Genomic DNA, 8630 nt, shown 5'->3' on the forward strand with positions numbered 1-8630 from the left:
AAAGTGCAACACCTCACACTTATCTGTATTGAATTGCATTTGCCAACCCTCAGCCTACTTCCCCAACTGATCGAGATCAATTTTCTGATAATCTTCCCCTCTCAATACCTACTAATTTTGTATCATCCACAAACTTAATAATCATCCCTGTATATTCGCATCCAGATGATTTATGTAAATAACAAATAACAAAGGTCCCAGCACTGACCCCTGTGGCACACCACAGGCTTCCAGTCTGAGAAGTAACCTTCAACCATCACCCTCTGCTTCCTACCATTGAGTCAGTTTCGAATCAATTCATTAGCTCTCCCTGGATCCCATGCGACCTAAATTGCATGACGAGACTGCGTGCAGGACCTTGTTAAAAGCCTTCTTCAAGTCCACATAGATGAGATCACTGCCGTACCCTCACCTGTGCTCTTGGTTTCCTCTCAGAAAAAGTCTGAAAGATTTGTCAGACGTGACCTCCCACGCACAAACCCATCCTGACAATCCTTAATCGGACCTTGACTATCCAAATGTTGGTTGATCCTGTCCCTCACTGTCCTCTCCAATAACTTGCCTACCACTGCTGTCAGGCTCACTGGCCTGCAGTTCCCTGGCATATCTTTGCTACCTTTCTTTAAACAATGGATGATGGCTAATGTTGTTCCAGTCTCCTGGAACTTCACCAGTGGCTAAAGCTGAAGCAAAAATCTCGACAAAGGCCTCTGCAATTTCTTCCCTCGCCTCCCACAATGTCCGAGGATGGATTTGATCAGGCCCAGGGAACTTATCCACCTTAATGCGCTTTAAGGCTGCAAACACCACCTCTCTGAGAATAAGTATGTGGTCCAAAACATCCCCGCTTGTTGCCCGTATTTCCGTAGCATCCATGATTCTCTCGTCACTAAACACTGAGGAGAAATATTTATTGAACAATCCTCCCCCATCTTCTGTGCCACAGGATATCCATCTTTATATTTTAGAAGACGTCCATGTGAACTGTTTTCAAAACACACCATTTCTTTCCCTGAATTCTCCAACATCCACTTCTTTCTCCACCATAAAAACTGATGCAAAATATTAATATCTCTTTAATATTTCTGTCATCTCCTGAGGTTCAACGCCAAGATGACCTCTTCAATCTTTAAAGAGCCATGCTCGCTCTCTCGTTGCTTTCTTGCTCTTAAAGCACTTGTAGTATATCTTTGCATTATCCGTCACCTTATCTATCAAGGCAATTTCATATCCCCCTCCTGCCTTCCTGATCTCCCACTTAAGAATGCCTATACAATGTTTATACTGTTCAAAAGATTCATTTAAACCCAGTTGTTTGTATCTAATTGATGATTAGTTTTTTATTCTTGACTAAAAGCTGAATATCCTTTTCATCCATTGTTCTCTAATTCTACCAGCCTTACCTTTCACTCTAACAAGAACATCATGATTCTGAACTCTCGTTACCATGCTTCTGAAAACCTCCCACTTATCAGATGACCCTTTACCTGCAGTCTCCTCCATTCAACTTTTGAAAGTTCTTGTCGCATTCTATTAAAATTGGCCTTATTCCAATTAAATACTTTCACCTTTTCTGGAATGCTTATTCTTTTCCATAACTGTTTTAAGACTGACAGAGTTATTATCACCAGACCCAAAGTACTCCTGTACAGTCACTTCTGTCACTTACTGTGCCTTATTACCAAAGAGAAGCTCAAGTTTTCTCTTTCTCTTTAGTAGGAACATTGACTTATTAATAAAGAAAATATTCTTGAACACAGTTAACAAATTATTCACCATCCAAACCTTTAACACTGTAGCAGTTCCAGTCAATGTTTAGAAAATTAAAACACCGATTCCTACAACCTTTTCATTCTTTCATATATCTGAGATCTCTCTACGTATTTGTTCCTCAATTTCCGCCGACTAATGAGGGACCCATAGTACAATCCCACCACATGATCATTCCTTTCTTATTTCTGATTTCAACCCATACATTTTCACTGGACATTTTTTTTTTCAGAAATATCTTTTCTAGTTGCTGCATATTTTCCCCAATAAAAAAAAAAAGCCACTCCCTCAGTTCTTTTGCCCCCCTTTCTATCCTTCCTATGGCTTATGAAACCTGAAACATTAGTACGGGCAAAATATTTTTATTGGCATATAATGTAGGAAAATGTGAAATCATTCACTTTAGCAGGAAGCAGAAACAAGAGCAGAATATTCCTTAAATGGTGAATGACTGCTGAATTCTGAGATGTGGAGGATAAAGTATGAGTTACAAAGTTAGTATGCAGATATAGCATGTAACCATGGTGTCATACAGCATGGAAACGGACCCAATGGTCCAACTATTCCATTCTGACCATAATCCCAAACTAAACTAGTCCCATCTTCCTGCATTTGGCCCACATCACTCCAAACCTTTCGAATTTGTGTACTTATCTAAATCTCTTTTAAACATTGTAACTGTAACTGTACCTGCACCTACCATTTCATCTGGCAGTTCATTCCACACACTGAGCACACTCTATGTAAAAAGAAAAGAAAAGTTACCCCTCATGTCATTTTTTAAATCTTTCTTCTCTCACTGTAAAAAATATGCCCCCTAGTTTTGAACTCATCCATCTGAGGGATAAGACCTTTGCTATTTACCTTATCTAAGCCTCTCATGCTTTTATAAACCTCTTTCAGGTTACGCCTCAACCTCCTACCTTCCGGTGAATGAAGTCCCAGCCTCTCCAGCCTATTTTTACAACTCGAACCCTTCTTTCCCAGTAACATCCTTTTTTTTTCTGAACCCACTCCAGTTTAATAATATCCTTCCAATGACGGGACTACCAGAATGGCACACAGTATTCCAGGAGAGTCCTCACCAACATTCTTTACAACCTCCAATGTGACGTCCTAACTCCTGTACTCAAAGACCTGAGCAATGAAGACAAGTGTGCTGAATGCCTTCTTAACCACCCTGTCCACCTGTGAAACAAATTTCAAAGACAAATGTACCTGAAAGCCTAGGTTCTCTGTTCTGTAATAGTACCCAGGGCCCTACTATTAATTATATAAGTCCTGCCCATGTGAAGTATTCCATTTTGGATAAAACAAACATTTACTCAAATAAAGTTCAATCTGCCACTCTTTTTAGCCCATTGACCCAATTGAGCAAGATCTCGGTCTAATCCAGAAAGCCAATAGGCTGTATGCTTTATTATCACAGGAATTAAACATCAATGTGAGGATGTTCTGCTTCATTTGTACAGGGAAGGGAAGAGACCAAATCTCAAATACCACGTGCAGGTTTTGGTCGTTTGTACGCTTATTCGAAGTGGTTCAGAAAAGGTTTACTAGATTGAAACCTGGAATAAGTGGGTTGTCTAAGGAGGATAGGTTGGGCAGGTGAAATGGAATAGGATTAGGCTAGAACTGCTGACGAAAACAGTAAAGTAATATGATGTGAGCCAGGATATAGGGTGTGGTGAAGTAGAATCTCTATGGGTTGATCTCAGAAACGCCAATGGACAGAAAATGATATTAGTATTGTATATAGAACCCAAGCTACAATAATATTGGGAAGGCATTCGAATGGAATTTAGAGATACAAGGCATAAAGTTATGGCTGTAATTATGGGTGACTTCAACCGACATATAAATTGAGCAGATAGCATCAGTAGCAATAAGATAGAGGAGGAATTCTTAGCGTGTATATGGTACAATTATACGTTGAAAAAGCAGATGAGTATTGGGTAGTGAGAAAGGAATAATTGACAATCGAGTTGAACATGTGTTCTTAAGGAAAAGTGACCACAACAGGCTAGAATTCATCATTAAGATGGAGTGTGATGTCGTTGTTTTTGAGACTGGAGTCCTGTAATTAAATAAAAGAAGTTAGAATGGTATGAGGCGTGAGCCAGTTGTGATAAATTGTGGATCACAATTTAAATGGATGATGGGAGATGGGTAATGGTAAACATTGAAAGAGGACGTGGACAAGCTGTGGCATAAAAATAAAATCGAAACATGGTCAAACCATGGCAGAGAAAGAGAAATGAACGGGTATTAAATTTAAGGAAGTAGCATACAAAGTGGATAAATATAACAACAGACTTAAGGATTGGGAACAGTTTAGATTTCAGAAAAGGGAGACAAAGGGATTTAATTAGAGGGAGAAAATAGAATCTGAGCGTACTCTTTCATGGACCATAAAACCAACGGCATTGTTTTAAATAGACATTCACAAGATGTGGACATTGCTAACTAGGTCAGAATTTATTGCACATCCCTGATTGCCCAGAGTTAACTGCATTGCAGTGTGGGTGGAGTCACGTATAGGCCAGACCGGGTAAGGATGACAGTTTCTTTCCCTAAAGGATAATAGTGAGCCAGTTGGGTTTTTTCCTGACAATCAACAACGGTTTCATGATCGTTATTAAACTCTTAATTGAAGATTGATAATCCAAGATGAGTCAAGAAGAATGTCGGGTCTCCTTACAATCAAGCAGGGAATTTATAATGGAGTGCAAAGTGATGACAGACCAATTAAATATATCTCAGATTTTCAAAAAGGGGCACACAAATAATATCCCAAAATTAAGGGGATCACAGGGTCTAATCGGAAGGTGTAATTGTAAGAAATTGGGAAAACTAATGAGATAACAGGCAGATAAATCCCCAGAGATTGATAACTTTCATCTCCGAGTACCTTAGGAAGTGGCCTTAGAAATAGCAGCTGCACTAGTGGTTATACTCCAAAATACTATACAGTCGCAAAGAGTTCCGATGGTTTGGAGGGTAGCTAACATAACCCCAGTATTTAAGAAGGGAGTCGGAGAGAAAACACGGAATTTGCATAACATTGTTGGTGGGAAAAAAATGTTCGAGTCCGCTATAAAAGGTGGGATAACAGACTACTTAGATGACAGTGACAAAATTCGACAGAGTCAGCCGAGGCTTTTTCTGTGCTGTAGGTCTCTGAGACTGGATGTTGGGCATGAATTCCCTCCCAGCCACTCCCCATCCTTACTTGGAAATATATCACTATTCCTTCAGTGTTGCTGGGTCGAAATCCTGAATTCCCTCCCTAACAGCATTGTGGGTCCATTTGCAGCTCATGGAGTACAGTGGTTCACGAAAGCAGATCACTACCACCCTCTCAATGACAACTAGATGGATTAGCCAGCAATGCCCACAGGAATAAAGGAAAAAAAATTATCAAGGCCAATTGGGAATGTGGAATTGAAGCCTAAATAGATGAGCTTTGACCTTTTTGAGGCTCGAGGGGCATAATGGACAACTCTATTTCATATGTTCTTTTCTCCTTCTATCAAAATGCCTCATCTCACCAAAAATTGTGTATTCCCTGGAAATTAAAAGGATGTTAATTGAAGCTGGGTGGGGGGATAGAATGGAACTAATATACTGAGTAGGTGAAGTTGAGCTCAAACACCCTCCTGACCCCCAGTAATCAGACAAGATTTGTGTTTCTTTGTTCTCCGATTCGTTCGAGCATATGAATGAGGAACAAGTGTAGGCCACTCGGCCCTTTGAGCCTGCTCTGAGATTCAGTAAGATCACGGCTGATCTGATTTCAACCTCAACTCTGTGTCTGCACATCCCTGAATATCTTTCATCATCTTGGTCATCAAGAATCTGTCTGCTTCTGCCTTAAAAAAAAGTTTAAAGATTCTTCAACCACTGCCTTTTGACAAAGTGAGTTACAAAGATTCACAACCCTCTTAGAGAAAGGAAATGTTCCTCACCATTTCAAATGGATTCACCCTTACCTTTAAACAATGACCATCAGTTCTAGATTCTCCCACAAAAGGGACCATGTTTTCAATATCCACGTGGTCGGCTCCGCTCAATATCTTTCATGTTTCAATTTAGTCTCCTCTTTCTTTTCTGGACTCCAGAGCATCTAGGCCCAGCCTGTCTACCCTTTCCCCATTAGGCACTCGAATCATTCTAGGTATTAGTCCATTAAATCTTCTTTGAAATGTTTCCAATGTATTAACAACTTTCTATAAGTACGGTGACTAGAACTGAACACAGTACTCCAAATGCAAGTCTCACCAGTACAAAGGGGGACCGCGTGAGACTGAAGGTGGCCCATGAATTCCCACTTGTTTACAGTAATGCTTTTCAGCAAGCTCAGGTCATTTACATTTATCCAAGTACAGGCTGACACAGGTTATGGTCAGACAGTTGTACGGTTTACATTGTTACACAGACAGCGTTGTTGTGGTATCACTCAAACCTCCCACTCTGCTGGCCCTGCAGAAATGATGACTGGCTCAGTAGCCAGTTCCCGCAGCCTGATTTGTCCTGTATTTTTCTTCATCTGTCCTTTCAAGGACATTCATGATCCAGGTGGGTTTTTCTAACAATCCAGAAGCTTTCATTCCACTTTTGACTGTTTTAAATTTATTTTCTAGGGAATTGGAAAGGATTTACAGACAGGCAGCTCAAGTCAAAAATTGGATCAACAGCTGCTAGTAACACTCAATTCTCGAGAGCTTTGAACGTGGAAGAAAAAAGCATCGTTCACAGTGAAGAGAAACCATACACGTGGTCTGTGTGGACAAGCCTTCGGTCAATCGTCTGGCCTGTCGATACGTAAATGCAGTCAAAACAGGATGACAACAATGACATCAAGCAGCACTTGCTTTGCAATATCATAGTGATGGATCTCGGTTTGAGTTAGGCAAGGGCCACTCATCTCCTGATCTCCTTACATTTTTGGTGCAAACATGGACCAAACAGCTGAATTCCAAATGAGTGTGACTTTCCTGCCATCTTAAAGCTCTATTTGACTGAGCATTTTATCAAGGAATCATAGCAAAACTAGAGTCAACGGGATTCAGAGAATATTATTCTCGCTTTATTTGTGGGTTTTTGAAAAGATTGCGTCTTCAGACCTGAATAGATCAAAACAAGGTGAATTTATTCAAGCTTGTACCACATATTTGTGGAAGAGGTCTCCTAGTCTAGCTTGGAGATCCTCTACCATTTACAGCTCAAAACAGCATATTGAGACGTTTTCATGTCAGGATGGTTGTATATAACATTGGCATAAAATAAATTAGATAACAGTCATTTACTACAAAAACAGGATGCTGTTCAGTTTCTTACGAAGTCCTGAGTCCTCTCATTTCAACAGGTCTTCTATTTCCATGTTATTTTCAGAGTTTCTCTGTCCCTACCATCAGCTCACAGCACGCAAGCCTTTCTTTGTGAGTCATACTTAAGTGAGTATTTTTAGCTAGTAACAGCTGACGGTTCACTGTTATAGATATGCATTTAAACTACCTGAGACGAAATAACTGTCATTACATGGTTGTATTTGACTCTTAGCCCTATGCTGTACTGTTCGTCCAAGCTTATCTCCCACTTGTTCTATGTTTTAATGCTCCACTCCTTTCCTTTTATATTTTTATATTCCCCTTGTGCACTCTCCTATCCTCCTTGCCCGACTTCACCCTAATTGGATAATACTGAATACAGAGGAAGGTGCTTGTGATTGGTTAGAGGCCAGCTATCTCAGCTTCAGAAATTCCTCAGCATCAGTTTCTGGTCCCAAGCACCTTCAGCTGTTTCATCAATGTCCTTCCCTGCGTCATAAGGTCAGAAGTGGATATGTTTGTCAATGATTGCACGATGTTTAGCACCATTTGTGACTCAGCTACTGTAGTGGTGGATATTTAAATGCAGTGTCCCTGGACAACATTGAAGTTAGCCTGCTACGTGACAAAGAACATTTGCACCAAGTCCCAGCAACTAATGACCAAATCTGAGAAATAAAAATCGAACCATAACTCATTGACATTCAATGGTTTTATCTTCACTGAATTGCCCACTATCATCATCCTGGGGTGCTAGTAGTGATGAGAAACTGAACTGGGTGTGATATTTAAATATTGTGGCTACAAAAGTAGGTCAGAGGGAAAAGATTGTATAGTGATTAGTTCAACTCATGACTCCACAAAGCCTGTGCATCATTAAGAATGTCTGTCATTAAGAACACTGTCAATTTGCTTGGATGGATGCAGCTTCAATGACACCAAGAAACCTGACACTATCCACGACAATGCAGTCCATTTAACTGGTGCCCCATTCAGTACTTTCAGCATTTACTCCCTTCATTACTGAGGTGCAGTGGCGGCAGAGTGCACTATGTACCAAATGCACTGCAGTTCCTCACCCACTCTCCTTTGACAGCACTTTCCAAGCCTGCAAGCTCTTACCACCCTGAAGGACAAGAGCATAGAATGCATCAAAACAACACCATCTGCAAGTTCTCCTCCAGGGTGCATACCATCGACTTGGAGCAGTATCAATAATGATCTGATTGAGTGGTGCAGTGAACTTGACGGGCCAAAAAGCCTGTGGCTGCCCTGGATCTTCTATCGTGATTTTTTCAAAAAAAGTTGACTAACACAATGACCAGACTTGTGCTCAGTCTTCCAGCTGTTCTCTGAACTGGTGTTAGCTAAAGCTCTAGCATCAACTTCCTGATCTTATATTCCAGCTGTGGTCGAGAACAGAAAGTATCCCAAAACCCTCTTGATAACGTGATCATCCTGTCCAAACACCTTCAGGAATCTGTGAATGTCCACTCCAAGGTGTCTTTGTTCCTCTACACCACTCAGCAT

Source organism: Rhincodon typus, unplaced genomic scaffold (genome assembly GCF_021869965.1).
Source record: "Rhincodon typus isolate 14 unplaced genomic scaffold, sRhiTyp1.1 hic_rhity00000932, whole genome shotgun sequence".
NCBI classification, from domain to species: Eukaryota; Metazoa; Chordata; class Chondrichthyes; order Orectolobiformes; family Rhincodontidae; genus Rhincodon; species Rhincodon typus.